The sequence below is a fragment of the Triturus cristatus genome, chromosome 1_2, assembly GCF_964204655.1.
Source record: "Triturus cristatus chromosome 1_2, aTriCri1.1, whole genome shotgun sequence".
In the NCBI taxonomy this organism is placed as follows: Eukaryota; Metazoa; Chordata; class Amphibia; order Caudata; family Salamandridae; genus Triturus; species Triturus cristatus.
The window spans coordinates 897,841,759-897,857,178 of NC_140580.1; the positions used below are offsets into that span (position 1 = coordinate 897,841,759).

The following is a 15,420-nucleotide window of genomic DNA, read 5'->3' on the forward strand; positions in this document are numbered from 1 at the left end:
TATTAGGTTATCAAAACCTGGTCACCCTGACCTGCCTGGTCGCGGAGACGGTTGGATGTCTGAAGAAAGCCGCGCAGGAGTACAGTGTCCTGAAAAGGATTCTGTGCCCGCGCTTCTCAGGTCCTGAAATTACATACAGCCCTGGGGCAGGGGCAGCAACACATGGAGAAGAAACAAGTATGATTAATAATTGTTATAATTGATCTTATAATGAGCAAGAGATAAGCTGGCAAATGCTGCATACTGATATGGGAAACAGCACTCAGTGAGCTGACACACCCTCTCCAATTTGTATATAGTGAGCAACCATTTAGCCAGCAATCAGTCACCACCTCTGCTGCCTTTCTTGAGCTGGTGCACCTGCGATAGTACAGCATGGCAAGTTTACACAGTTTTGGGGGCATACCCTCCCACAGTGTTTCTTCTCAGAAAACTGGTGGAAGACAGGGTGCTAGTCAGGGTAGCCATGCTGGGGGTTCTTTCGGGGGCTATGCGGGTGGCAGCTTTATTGGTGGTGTCGGAAGTAGCTTGGCTGGTGGTGCAGTAGGTAGCTTGCCCGCTCGCAGTGTTTCTTCTCAGAAAACTGGTGGTAGACAGGGTGCTAGTCAGGGTAGCCATGCTGGGGGTTCTTACGGGGGCTATGCGGGTGGCAGCTTTATTGGTGGTGCCGGAAGTAGCTTGGTTGGTGGTGCAGCAGGTAGCTTTGTTGGTGGTGGTGTTGTTGGCAGCGACCATGGGAGTCAGTGGAACCAGTGGGGCTAGGTTAGCCATGAGGACCAATGGAGCCATACTAGCCAAACACATAGTGAGGGCCTTCTCTCTGCCGGGGAGAAAGCAACCATGCAGAACCTCAACGACCGCCTGGCTGCCTACCTGGACAAGGTCAAGCAACTGGAGGATGCTAACGCCGAGCTTGAGCATAAAATCAAAGAGTGGTACGAGAGTCACCGATCAGCTCTTGTAGAAACAGACTACAGCAAATACTTCAAACAAATTTCAGATCTGCAAGCTAAGGTGAAGTATCATGTCCAGTTCAATTGATTCCTTGTCTTAAACAATGAACTACCGGTCAAAAGTAAATCCTTAATTTTCATTGTAGAATGTGAAGGTACTTCTTTCTCTTTTCCCTCTTTCAGTGTTTGCCTAATCTGAGTTCTTTCTTATGTCTCTCTATGTACTTCGCTTTCACACAGTTTTTTTCTATTACAAACCTAACCGCTTTATAAAAATTTAACGTAATATTAAATATTTTTCACAGAGACACTGACAGGTAAAAGAGGTTCAAACATAAACAGCTGTCTATAGCATGTGTAATTAGACCAATATTCTCTGCAACGTGTGTGCTCCATCATATCGGAAACCTCCCAAATATACCTGAGTTATTCTGTGTCGCCCCAAGTGTCTGTCCTGGAATTGTGTCCTAAACATTTTACTCACTAACGTTCTTCTCTTGATTGCAGGATAAAATCTGGTAATTATATCTGAGTTCTAGAAAAACACATAAAAAGCAAATCACAAAGTTTGAAAGCAAATGTTTAGAGATAAAGTTGTCAGTGATCGTCTGGTATTTTTATATTTCTTCCTTTCTGAAGCACACGTCACTAAATCAATTGATACTAAATGCTCTTGCAAAGCATACACTAAAATCAATTAATACACACTCTTATGCAGCAAACAGCATACAACCTGAACAAAAGTTGTAGAGCAGCTGTCATGCAGTTAAAAAGGTAGACACTCATATCATGATAGAAAACTATGATAACAGAGATAAGTTAAGGGAGAAAACATTAATTTATTTTTCTGGCATGGGTAAATGGAAAAGGAGACTTTAAAACACAAGAAGCACACAACAACAAACCACAGTAGAAGATGCTAGAGTATGTTTCCAATCCCTGCTCTGACCCAGCACTGGCTCATAAGAAGCAATAAATCAGACAAAATAAACATTTTCCAATTCAGATTCCTAGCCATTTTCGAAACTTTTTTCTAGAATGCCCAGTTGAAAATCTTATTCTGTACAGTATGTTTTCTTCTCTGATCTTGTAGCACCTCGGTTTACCCAGAGGCCAAATCATACTGGAGTGCAGCTTCTTTCAACAGCCTCACTTACTGATACACAAAGCTTCAAGTAAAATGTTTTCCATCTAGAAACCTCCCATAATACAAAACATTTCCCCTTGACTCCAAACATGTCTAATGAGTGAGACCAAGATTAGCCCATCAAGGCAGAAAGCTGTTTCTCGCGGGTCCCTGCAGTTTCTGTGGAATTATAATCCCAGGTTTCACAACCTCCTTTATTCCCAACCCCGGGCTCCCAAGTAATAGTGTTCGGGAGAACTGCTCTTACAGCAGCTTCGTGCACTCGGATGTGGAATGTGGCACCGGAAACTGATCAAGTGACCCAGGAAGGAGTTTTCATCAAGTCCAGAGAGAGAGTCTGGTAATATTTACTTGCCTTTTGCAATCAGACTGCTTTTGTTTGCAGTAGCCTTTAAGAAGAAAATTAAATTTGTTTACACGTATTGTAATGTAACTACATAATGTATTTACTTTGAAATACAAAATTAATGTAAACTAATCTCAGCAGTTTTGATTCACAATCAGCTTGGAAAATCACGTTCGCATTTTTTTTAGGAAATCTTCGAACGAATTCCTTATGTTGCAGCTACTTTTCTTTCCCAGCTCACCAAGGAAGGCCCGGTGTCTACCGAACGTTTGAGCTGATTATAATGTGTTAAATTGGTAAATCACTCACAGGTGATGAGCAGCAGAGGAAGTTGTCAGAGTCTAAGGTTACAATATTCAACACAGAGCCCAAAGTGCTTACTACAGAAGGCAGCAAATGTTTACAATGGCAGCAATGAAATCGGATTTTCTGAAAGAGAAGTAGAATGTAGAATTCAAGCGGAAGAGACTGCAGCCAAATGAAGTGAAGTTCTGTCTTTTAGCAATTATTACCAGCACTAAGACCAGGATGTGTCAAGCTGATAAAGTGTTGAGATGCAGTTTTTCATGTTTGTCTTTGAGTGTGGCATTCGGCACTTTAGGCAGTAGACTTACCCAGTAGCTCAGCACTCACAATAATGGAGGACACCACTTAGTGAACATAAAATGTAACGTTTTAATTGCCATTAACAATAACTGGCCCAACGTGCAGCCCATGTTAAATGTAATATTGTATGAACGAGTAGGCCTTAACTCTTCCTTATGCCATCTTGTGTTTGCAGATCCTGCAGGCCCAAGCGGCCAAAGCCAGCGTCGTCCTGCAGATCGATAATGCCAGGCTGGCGGCTGAGGACTTCAAACTCAAGTGAGTGAAACACAGTAGTGACGTGTCGCAAATGGTTCATATCATCACACTTCCAATTCAAATTCAGGCAGCCTGGAAGTCAAGAAACACTGATGCCTCCTAACAGACCTAAGAGTCTTGTCCCCTATGGCAGATAACTCACTCACTGGCAGCCATGTTACAAGGGAGTTTTACAGGGGTTTTTACTTGTGGCTTTCTTGTGCATTGAAGGCATAGATTCATGACTCGGGTAAGTCACCCACTTTACAGACAATGTTCTTAATAAAGTGAGCATTGTCAGGTGTAGCTGCTCGCTGTTGAATGGTAAAGGTCTGACATATAGAAGGAGAGCAGGTTAATGTAGAGAACTTGCCCCAGCAATGTGCCTCTTTCATAAACTGCTGGTGACACCACCAGAGCAGGAACTCATGGGAGCTCCCTTCCAAAATGTCCACTCCTTACACAAGGCATTTATGTCATCTTAGATGAACATACTTCCTTAAAGTGCAGCATGTGTAAGGGATTCGTTGCTAGAATATAGATAGGTAAGCAGCAGTTTTACATGAACTACACTTCAAAGAATGGGAGAAAATGGAGAGAACTCTATTAGGGGAGGAAGCAGACACAGTGCTGTTTGCACTGGGTCTACTGCACCTATATTTCCAGATTAAATAGATTGGATTGGTGCTGATACAATTTGGCGCAAGTGTTTTCAGTACCTGGCAAGCATAAAAACAATATTTTAAATGAATGACCAGTGTCAAAACAGCCATTCATTTGTCAAAATGTTAGTGCAGATGCCAGGACAAATGCTCACCATAAGTAGTAAAATTAAGGTGGGCCTGTCAGCTGAGGAGTGGTGTGCCCACTCCTGACAGAGCATGACTGGTTTGGTCGGCACTCTTGGGCTGCCCAAACCAGGCATGCGCACTCTGTCCTTTCCCCATGCAGGCTGCAATGAATGCAGCCTAAATGGAGTAAATGGCCTCCACATAGGTGCCTGGCTGGGAGCCGTCTCAACCAATCACAACGCTTCCAATGCAGCATTGTGATTGGCTTAGGGGAGGGGAGGGAGGCTGCCTGCTTCCTGTTCCTGCCGGAGGCAGGAGAACAGGAGCCGAGAAAATAAGGGACCCGGTCGGCCGGCGGATCGGTACGCTTAAAAAATTTATTATTACATTTACCACCCTCCCCTCATGACCCCCTCCACCCCCACCCACGATTAATGCCGGCTGCAACTGCTGTCACTTCTGTAATCTATATAACCAAGTGTATCAGTAATTTGTTTATCCAAAATTACCCCAATATGATGAGTGATTTGCTCTGAAATGGTGAATGTCATCCAAAATTAGCATTTCCCTATGTCATTCTCAAATGCTGAGAGAATTTCCGGGAGAATGTCCTCATGGTTTCACCTGGCAAATGTATCCCTGGAAACACCTGAGGTAATTCCGTACATGAAATTACAGCATCCATCGTAATTCACTATTCAGCCAGTAACACTGGCCGCTCGCCGATTAGAGTCTAAGGCACCACTCAGAAGGAAGGTTTATAGAGTGTTCCTTGAAAAAGCCTTGGGATTTTCCAGCCCCAAAAAGACACTCAATGATTTTTCTGATCTCTTCCACTAAGACTCATACTATCTGTATTCTATTATAGCTGACACCATGTTTGGCTGGGGAGAGTAAGACTTGTTGCACCTCATGTATCTTCACCACTAGTGTGACTGTGATCAGACAACATCTAAACTAATAGATAGAACATGCTTTATCAAAGAGCCTGAGTCTTTCATTAACATGTTCCTAGGTATGAGAATGAGCTGATGCTTCGCCAGAGTGTGGAGACTGACACCAATGGACTGCGACGAGTCCTGGATGAGCTGACCCTGGCCAAATCTGACCTGGAGTCAGAGCTGGAGAGCCTGACTGAGGAGCTGGCAGCACTCAAGAAGAACCACGAAGAAGTAAGAGATAGCAATGTGTTTCAGAATGGTCTTGAAAGTGATGAATATGGGATAAACCCAAAGTACCAATAATTTTCAGTACCAATCTTTTAGAGGCCAAGGAATGGCACCAAATGTTTACATATACTATAGGACATCATTGTCCAATGGTGGTGCAGTAGGGCTGAGTCCATGCCAGATTTACAGGATAGCCAATGACTATTTAGATTCACCAAATGCTAATTTGTGTTATGAGGATATGCTGCAAATCTGGCATGAGTCATAGAGTCTCTCTTAAACATTTTTATGGGACCCTCAACAGCAACGCTCGTTCAGTGGCATACCAGTAACTGATAGCATCATCAACTAGTCTGTCATCCACCAGGAGGAGGTGTCGCAAACACCAGAGACAGTGTGGAATCCATGGCATAGATACTGTGTTCTATAATTACCGCCTGTCCAAGCGAAAAATGAATTTATTAATGATAAGGCAGGGGTAAGGTTAAAAGAAAAAGAGATGTGGGTAGGAAAGAGCTAGATATTCCGCCCATCTATGTAAACATATGGTCAACATGTTTCAGCCTACTTGTGCCTGTCAAGGTCCGCAAGAACCATAAGGTTTGGTTCTTGGATCCCTTTAGTAGGACAGAAGGGACACCATCACCTGGTCATATGAGTCACAGTTATGTTCTTTCTATGGAGAAACATGATCATGCAATGTCCTCTCCTTCATTACTCATAGTTGGGTCCCCATAGGTGCGGGGGGGAGGGGAGAAGGCAGAAAGTTACGCTCAGTTGGCACTGGCTCTTCATGCGGATAACAGTCCCTCACGTCCTGCATGATTTTTTAAGAGAGACGTCTTGATGTAGCACTGTGTTTTCCCACTCCTTTTGATGTCTGTTGATACTCTGTTGGGAAGCTGAGTGGGATATCTTCTTCTCTTTGCTGCTCTCTCCCCCTACCGATATTTGTGATGGATGTTAGATCAGCATTAGAAACTCCTGTGGTAAAGTGTGATGATTATGCTAGCATGCTGAACATTACTTAATGGTCAAGTGATAAATAGTAAGTTCTTTCAAAATTAGTACTACTAGCAAAACATTTTATTACATAACCCAATTTCTATTGTTGATCTTCTATTTTTTACATCTCTAGTATGCAAATTAGGTTAAAATTAAGGGTATTTGTCTTATTTTCTCTTTGTAGGAGATGAAGGGTCACCAAAGTGATAGTCAAGGAGACGTCAGCGTCGAGATGCATGCTGCTCCAGGCATAAACCTCCTCGGCCTCCTAACCAAGACACGGGAGCAATATGAAAGAATGGCAGAGGAGAACCGCAGGCGGGCCGAAGAGGATTTCAACCAAAGGGTATGGACTCCTCTTCCCACTATGTTAATTGTCGAAACAAAACAGAGAAGACCCCATCAAATAACCCTCATTTGTCTTTCAGAGTGCTGAGCTGAAACAACAGATCTCAACAGGAGTGGAGCAGGTGCAATCAAGCAAGACTGAGGTGTCAGAACTGCGACGGTCCTTGCAATCGCTGGAGATAGAGCTGAAGGCACAACTGGCAATGGTGAGAGAAAATGTAGCCCTCAGAAGGCATCTCCACTATTATGAACCCGAAAGGTGTTGTGTAATAACATAAATCTATTGCCAGTTATGTAATCATATTAATGATTTATGCAACTGCACATTTCTTCTTTAAAAAGAAAATGTTCTGCCATCAATCTTGGAGGGTTCACTACTCATTTCCTACTCAGTACAATGACTAACTCCTGCCTTTGACAGAAGTACACCTACAGTCATTTACCGGATGGGACTAGGTTGGGGAAAATTCAGCAAATATTTACAAACTCTCAAGCTTCTGGGTGTTCTGCAATTTTCCAGGGAATCCTTGTCCTGGAATTCCTTCCCAGCCCGGGTATAAGTTTTACCCATGTGGAATATCGCATTGCAATAGTGTATCAATATACCTGGGGAAATTGATTTTCGAGTGCCAGTCCACTTTTTGTGAATTCCTTTAAATCATACCTTTTGCTATTTGTACACACACACACAACTTTGTGATTTGTTCTCAGTGTGGTTAGAAAGATAGTGAATGTAGGAACAGTCAGTCCATATTAATTCAAATCCTTGTCCTCCACTCTTAAGCACTTGTGGATCATTGTGGTCTATATCTTTCCCATTATTCCAGCTTTTTCTTGGATCTTTACCTATGCCTAGGTTAGTTTCCATTTCCCTTACTCTAGGGTTGGGTGAGAGTTGGAGCACTACCATTCGACAGTCCCAAAAACTGCACATTAAATGTCCATAAAGGGTCAAGAAACACAATAACTCAACTCAAATTCACTGAACGGTCATCACTGAGCAACTAATAGACAATTCACTACACTATAAACAGATTGAGCAAAAGGTAGAGTCTGAATGATATCCTTTGACCATGAAATCACCAGCAATGCGATGCAGGAACCAAAAAAACAACAATGTTTGTAGACGTGGTTGTTCAATAGGTTTGACCTCTAATTTCTAATCATGCCGTTTTTATTGATCAAACAGAAAAGTTCCCTGGAGATGGACTTAGCCGAGACAGAGGGAAACTATTGTTCTCAGCTGGCAAAGCTGCAAGCCAAGATCAGCATCGTAGAGGAACAGCTGGTCGAACTCAGGGAACAGACAGAGCACCAGAGTGATGAGTACAACCAACTCCTGGACATCAAGAGCCGGCTGGAGCAGGAGATTGCGACCTACCAGCGTCTGCTCGAAGGCTCAGGAGGGTAAGAAGGCGGAAGCACGCTCCATTAATGAATTCCTTCACTTCCCTTAGCAAGGCACACTATGTAGAAGGATCTTAGAGTAGGGAAGCATCTGTAGTGTCACAAGGCAGTCTGAACGACGATACAGAGGATTCAGCTCTCTTGAAAAAGATTCCCTTCACTTTTCAAAATGCGGGCCCAATCCTCCTACACTGGTGCAGCTCTGCTGTGTGAACATCTGTATCACTCTGTTGTGTGAGCAATAACATCTGCACAGCAGCAATTTTATAAAAAGTTGTGCACTAATGATGTTATCGTCTGTTCTAAAAAGCCTTTTCAGAGCAACGTTAGACATTGTTCTAGGGTGCTAAATTCAGCTATTGCTACTTAGTTTGAGATTTGTACTTGAGGTATACCTATCAGCATACATCTAAATACAAAGTTCCTCACCCAAGTGTATGCTGGGTAAAATGCAAAATTACATATGTAACGTAGAGGAATATCATGCAATATTCTGCTTGTCCCTTGTTTGCGCCTGGTTTCAATTGGCAAAGGGATTTCATGCAAAGTCAATTTGTGCTATTTTAGCAGATTCTGCTTTTTATGAAAACCTGTAGGTGCTTTGTGCTGTTCCCACTCTGTTACATTCCCTCTGCATAGATAACTGAGGAGTTGGTAGACTGCAATGCAAAGTAATTTTGGAGTCTTCTGTTGTCGTCTTCTGACAAAAAATACTTTTTGTGCATAGAGGTTCATGGTTGCTGCTGTTTGCACCATTTTAAACAACTCTGCCATACTGGCTCCAGTGCTAACTGTTAGTAAATCTATATCAGAGATTATAAAAAACCACTGTCTCATCTTTTACATTTGTTGGGCGATCGGCTTGCTTCATCAATATGGTTGTGTTCATGGTTACACATGACAACATGTTTTTCTGTTGAATGGAATGGGGTAAGCCAGGTGAAAGTCCAAACCAGGCCACAGTTGTTTCAGTCGCCCCTAGTTCCCAGAATATGGGCAAGGAGTAAGGGCCGGATTTATAGTTTGGCAGATGGGTGCTCCGTCACTACGTAATTAATATCCTATCTGTCTCTTTACACGTGCCATAGGACAAATCTATCAAACCATAAATCAGGTCCTAAGGGGCAGATTTACAAGAAAGTGACGCATCCCTGCATTAGAGCTGAGATGCGTCAGTTTTGCTAACGTGCGAAACCCATGCACCACCATGGATGCGCCATATTTACAATACGGCGCACCATGGCGCAAGGATTGACCGATGCGTCAGAATTTCTGACGTATCTGTTGGCGCAAAAGTCACACACTGCTGGAGTCGTGTCGCAAGCACGACACAGCTCCAGCAATGCACAGGGAGGCCTATTCCCAATACACTGCATCACTCCTTATGCCTGCTCCAAGCAGGCGTAGGGTTTTGACGCACTTACATCCTGGAACACTGCATCACTTCTAAGAGGCTTTTTTGCGTGGGAACGCCCGCCCTGCATACATTATACCTGATGCAGTTATAATGTAACACAGGGCTTTACAACGTGACGCATCTCCCTAGATGCATCACACTGTAAATGGGTCGCAACATGGCACATTGTTTACGCCGCAGCTTCATCACAAAAAGTGATGCTACGGCAGCACAAAAGTGATGCAAGGGGCTTGGAAATCTGCCCCTCAATGTTTACTAGAGGGCTTGTAGATGAATGAACAATTGAATGACAATTTCTAGAGCAGGAATATCTACCCAAAGGGAATCTTGGAACTGAAAAACGATTCCAGCCTTAAGGGAGAGGTGCCTGCTAGTCAGGAATATGGAAGTGGAAAGAGCTAGGATTTAAGTTGTTTCCTCAAAAGACTGTGATAGGGTTTTCCCTAATCTGTGGAGGGAGGGAGCTCCACATCTTAGCTGACAGATAAGGGAAAGCTCTTCCACCTTGTCTAGATCGTTTGATTCTGGTATTGTGAGACGATGGAGTGAGGAGGAGTGAAGAAGGCTCAGCGGTTGATGGTGAATGAGCTTTTCTAGATATGGCTTGGCCCTACATCTGCGAGGCTTTTGTGCATTAGGCAGACTGCCTTAAGCCATATCTAGAAAAGCTCATTCACCATCAGCCGCTGGGCCATAGGGATTTTAACGTTTTTCTAAGGAAGTATTCAATTGCATTATATTTGTACACATATAGAAGATGCATAATTTGAGAAGTTATATAAAGGTCTTTTAATGTCATGGAAGAGTTAAATTGTTGTGCACATGTCACTGGAGATGTTTGCCATTACTCCCTGTGATGAAGTGTGTCATTCCTTCTGTCCTCAAGAGAGACATTGTTCAAGTGCCAATCTAAAAGGCTCTTTACTCAGGACAATATCATTCATTGTGTTTCTTGAAACAGGTCCTCACAGGTCTCGCAAACTAAACCTCAGTCAGACTCTAGCTCTACAGGATACAGTTATGGAGGGCGCAGCAGTTATGGCGGCAGCAGCGGGTACGACAGAGGCTCTGGAACCGGCTCCTCTTCCAAAGGTAAATGTTTCTTGTGATACCCAATGCATGCACTCTTGTACCCCACTCTCACAATAAACAGGCTCTGACATCACCACTTGCATCCCACACAGTCTCTGACACAAGAGTCACAGCGCTGGGTTAGATTCAGCATGTGGAGACTATCTTAGAGCATGTGGCTTAGATTCAGGCTCAGACTGGAGCTTTGTAATGCTGATCCTGCATTCTCTCAGTAAGTTCTTTCTCACATATTAACACGTCTAGGTTTTCAGTAGGACAAGGTAAGGCAACAAACTTAAGCACATCACCTTCGGGTGCTACCAAATTACAGAAAAAAACATAATTAAACTGTTTTCTCTGTAGTTTGCTGGTCACACCTAGACTACTTCAACTACTGTCCAGGCTTTCAGATAGAAAGACATTATATTTATCACTGAACTAGACTTATGTTAAACTTTATAATGCTGTGTAGATGTAGTGAGCACGTTTTTCCAAACCTACTTTAACGGACAGTAGATAGCACTTTCCTACTTCTTACTGAAGCCCTAAGCACTCTCCAGATGGTCGACCCGACCAATGGTGTGGTATTTGAATCAGGGAAAGATGCAGCACTGCTCTTTCTGTATCGGATACTGTTCCAGGGTCTGAAAGTCTGGAAAGGGAATAAGCTTCCACAGGTGGGGGGTTTGTTGGGAGGCCACCCTGGTGTGACAGGATTCATACCACAGGTGACATTGCCTGATCAAAAGGGAAATTCTACACGAAGGATAGCAAAGTGTGTTAGAGGCCAGAAAAAGACACTCCTAAGCTCCCAGCACAACACTATAGTCCTCGTTCTACGTCAGACAGACAAACTCTACAATCTTAACGAGCTGTACTCCCTTCTAAAGTTAGTACTTGGGTCAACATACCTACCTCTTCCTAACCTGTAGCATGTGTGTCCTCCAGTAACGCGGTATACAAAGAGTGATGATTGGGATGCTTGAATTAATCTCAGCCACTGGTAATTACTTGGGCCACATCCCAATCCATTGTTATTTTGCACACTTTGCCACCTCAATTTAGACCCAGTCATATGCAAATCAATCTTGATCCTGCTCCAGTGAGAACCGTACTGCTAGGCCAGGTCCTCCCTAAGCCGGAACGCAAGTAACCCAGGATTGTATACTCCCTCTCTGATAAGGGCTCATCAGCCAGATATAGCTCAGTTCCAATGGCATAGTGTCCATGGGACCCACATCCTGGCTCTATTCTCATACATAAAAATCTACTTGGAATGCAAATACAAGAAACTTTCTATACAATTCAGTGCCCTGTAGGAAAAAAAGACACAATAGCACAAAATCTTATGAAATGTTGGGAATTTCACATAGATAAAAATTTGCCAATTTCACTGTTGTAATTTACATTTCACCTAGGGCTAACTCACTGGTAGCAGGGCTGAGTCACCTTAACATACTGGTAGCAAGCCCTACTGGATGGCTGATTCAACCACCCATGTTGCAATACACCATAGTAGCTGCATTTTAGATTGATCTGCTCTAACTTGCTCCATATTTTGTTTTTCAGAGCCAGCCAGGACAACACGGGTCATAACAATTACAGAAGACTTAGTTGATGGCAAACCGGTCAGCACAAAAAGACAGGTACATGACCATCAATGAATGTTGAGGGGGAGCTGAAGGTTGCGGACCCAACCAATGGAACATGCGAGGAAAGGATTCCAGATAATGGAGAATGGCAGAAATACTATACGCTTTTTGGACTGCTTTGCACTTCATCCATATGCTTACAGTAGATCCCATGTGTACTACCCTCTCAATAAAAGAGCCTTTTCCAATTTGCAACTTGAAAAAGAGCATCCCAGTGCAGAGCTGGTGACATCACAATTTCTGAGCAGCTGCCACAACAAAGTTCATGGATGTAACTAAGTTTCACAGTGAATCATACATAGTTAATGTTAAATGTATTATCAATAGAAACCATAGTGACCAGGAGCGGTCCGTGCAGTTAAGAGCCATGTGGCCAGGTTGGGGGGGATATGACAGACAACCACGAGGGAAAATTAAATAAATAAATAATTTTACCTCGGTGTTGTCTGTCGAAATCCCCCATCCCACCACCCACCCGGCTCCACCACTCCTACCTGCACGGGCCGCGGCTGATAGTGAATATTACTTGAAGATATTGTAAAAGAGGATACAAGAAAGAAACTTCCATCTGGAAACGTTTGATGTGTGGCTCCTTTTCAATTCACTATAGAACGTTTATTTTTTAGGTTGTGGGGACAGTCTCCTTTTTACATCTGCTTGCTTTTTTGTTCAATTCAATAAACTTTCTCTTTGATGCAAGGTACAATACGTCTTTCCATTCATTTGTGTTGCTTCAACTATCTTCTCTCCAGGTTTTAGAGATTATTTACTTAAGAACTTCTTTGCCCCTGAACAAAGTTGCATTTACCGCAAAGCTCAACTCCGAGGCAGAAGGAGATATAAGGACATAAAATGATTTGATGGGTAAATAAATGGATGGATGGATGTTTGGGATACATTTGTATAGCAGACAATATATATTGTGTCCTTTTGTGCTGATCTGCATTATAATCTAGCAGCCAGAAAGTGTAAGTGTTCATTAAGTTAACAATTAATTTAGAAAGATAGATTTCATTATAGAATGGAATCTGATATAGTGGGTCTCCTGACTAATATCCCCCAGTAAGGCATTACAGTATCGGGGACCTACATAAGAGAAAGTCCCTCTTTCTCTATCCCTGGCACTTAATGATGAACAGTACATTTTTTTTTTCAGTGAGAGTGCGGTTATTTGGTGTGGACTTCAGGGTGAAGTTTGAGAATAATATATCCAGGTTTGGTAACATTTTTTAGATCAGAAATAGGATTTTGAAATTAAGATTGTCCTCCGTGTGATGCTGGTGTAAATATTTGCTACGATGGATTGCAATCAAAATTGTGGAGATTGGGGGCATGGCCAGCCAAGACAGTCAAGTGGACGTGATCCAACGAGGCTCCGTTGCATTAGGTGACAAAGATGGGGAAACCCCAGTGAAGCGCTCAGTTTATCACTTGCACTTGTTAAAGGGAACACGATCGACACCCTACAAGGCAGTTCGGTGCCCATGACACAGATGATGACGGAGGCTGCCGCATGGTCCTGCAGACTTGAGGAAACGACGTGCAGGGCAACCTAGTTGCTTTGGAGCTACAACTTGCTGAAACCCTGTAGAAAGCACTTTGGAGGGGGCACCCATGTACTGGTGATGGCGGGGAGCGTATCTGCTCATGACGATTCCACCCAGGAACATTTGCAGATTATTAGGTTAGTGCAGTGGCGCGCAGTCGAGGGGACCACGCTGGTAGCGCTTCAGTCAGGCAATCCTGATGGGATCGTAGTGGTGAGCAGGCCCCCCTGAGACCGAGAGTGGACGAAAGGGGGACGGCGCATGACCGGGGGCTCCTGGAGGCCGTGGCCTGTATGGCGAAACGAGAGTTGTGTGTTTAACCTTCTGATGGCGCAAGAGCTGATTGACACCATGCACCCGCGACTGGGAAGAATGCTGCTACCAGGCACCGTTGAGGGCGAGTGAAAGGGGGGGCATCTCACACTCACCTTGATTCCCCCAGGCTGTGTCCACATGTGGGCTGTGGCTGTCCTGTGTTGAACTACAGGGCTAATCAGGCCTAACCCCAAGATGGCAGCTGAAGAAGGCGCGTGGATGCCCCAGCTTTGCAGCCTGAACAGAAAACCGTGAACCAGGAAGAAAGCCACATGTGATGCAGGAGGCGGGGTTAGGCAGACCTAGGATTCGCTTCTCCTGGCAATGACCGACCTCCCTTTGTGATGGTATTTAATAATTTATAAGGCCTCTGGTTTATGCTACCTTTCTTCCTTGTGAGCCATCCCATGGCCGTTTGAGCCTTCTGTTCCTGAGGCGAGACCTCTGTGCAAAACATCAAAGACGCACAAGGCCATAGCATTGCTCACTTTGTCAAGACTCCCTTGGTGAGCCCTTGTGAAACATGACTGGGGCACTCCATACAGTGGTCATTAGCCACGTGTTCTACTCCGAGGGAGGGGCCACCTACATATATACTACCTTAAGAAGCACCAGCCTAATAGGGTCTCCAGGTATTTCACACCAGCGGAAGCGGGGAGTGGGTCACTTGATGCCACCGAATCCGCAGCTATGGCTCTCACCAAGGAAGACCTCCTCACATCATTAAGAGACTTAAGAAAAGAAACTCCATCAGGAGCTCAAGGCTGACTTGGCTTCTTCCCTGGAGACACTTCAGTCTGACCTCAACGCAAAGCTCTTAATGCTGCAACAGAATGTGGACTCCGAGGAGTCCACAGTGGTGGACCTTGATTAAGGTCCTTGAGCTCGAGTGCGGTGCAAGCCGAATGGAAGTCCTCACACACTCTCTGCACATGCAGCTTCACGCATCCATTTTGAAAGCGGAAAATCTGTAGAACAGATCACAACGCAATAATATTTGAATTCGAGACCTGGAAGAAGGAATGGAAGGCCCTGATCTCAAGGCCTTCATAATGGGCCTGTTTGCAGAGCTGCTGGGAAAGGTTTTTCCACTCCTAAAAAAACCTAAACTAAATGCTGATGATTTCTTCAACTCACCTACCAATCATCTGCAAGACCACAAAAAAAGCAGTCAGTATCCAAACCCAAGACCGCATTAGTCCATCTCCTAAACAGCTTCCAGTTTGGCTTCAGATCACGCTGCAGCATGGAAACCACTACCTTACACATCATGGACGATGCCCTCTTGATGAAAGATGAAGATGACACCTGGCTTCTGATACTGCTGGACCTTTCCTCTTCCTTCAACACAGTTGACTACCCCATCTTCATATGCACTCTGGAGTCTCTGATTAAATTCTCTGGCAATG

General features: G+C 44.0%; 1 pseudogene across 1 annotated transcript; it reads left to right on the forward strand.

Moving 5' to 3' along the window:
• The first annotated feature begins 337 nt into the window (after positions 1–337).
• Positions 338–12,855, forward strand: LOC146868258 (keratin, type I cytoskeletal 12-like; annotated as a pseudogene). The gene is made up of 8 exons (XR_014962846.1): positions 338–1,014; positions 3,228–3,310; positions 5,096–5,252; positions 6,439–6,600; positions 6,683–6,808; positions 7,792–8,009; positions 10,388–10,518; positions 12,067–12,855. The product of XR_014962846.1 is annotated as a keratin, type I cytoskeletal 12-like (transcript).
• The last annotated feature ends 2,565 nt before the right edge of the window (positions 12,856–15,420 follow it).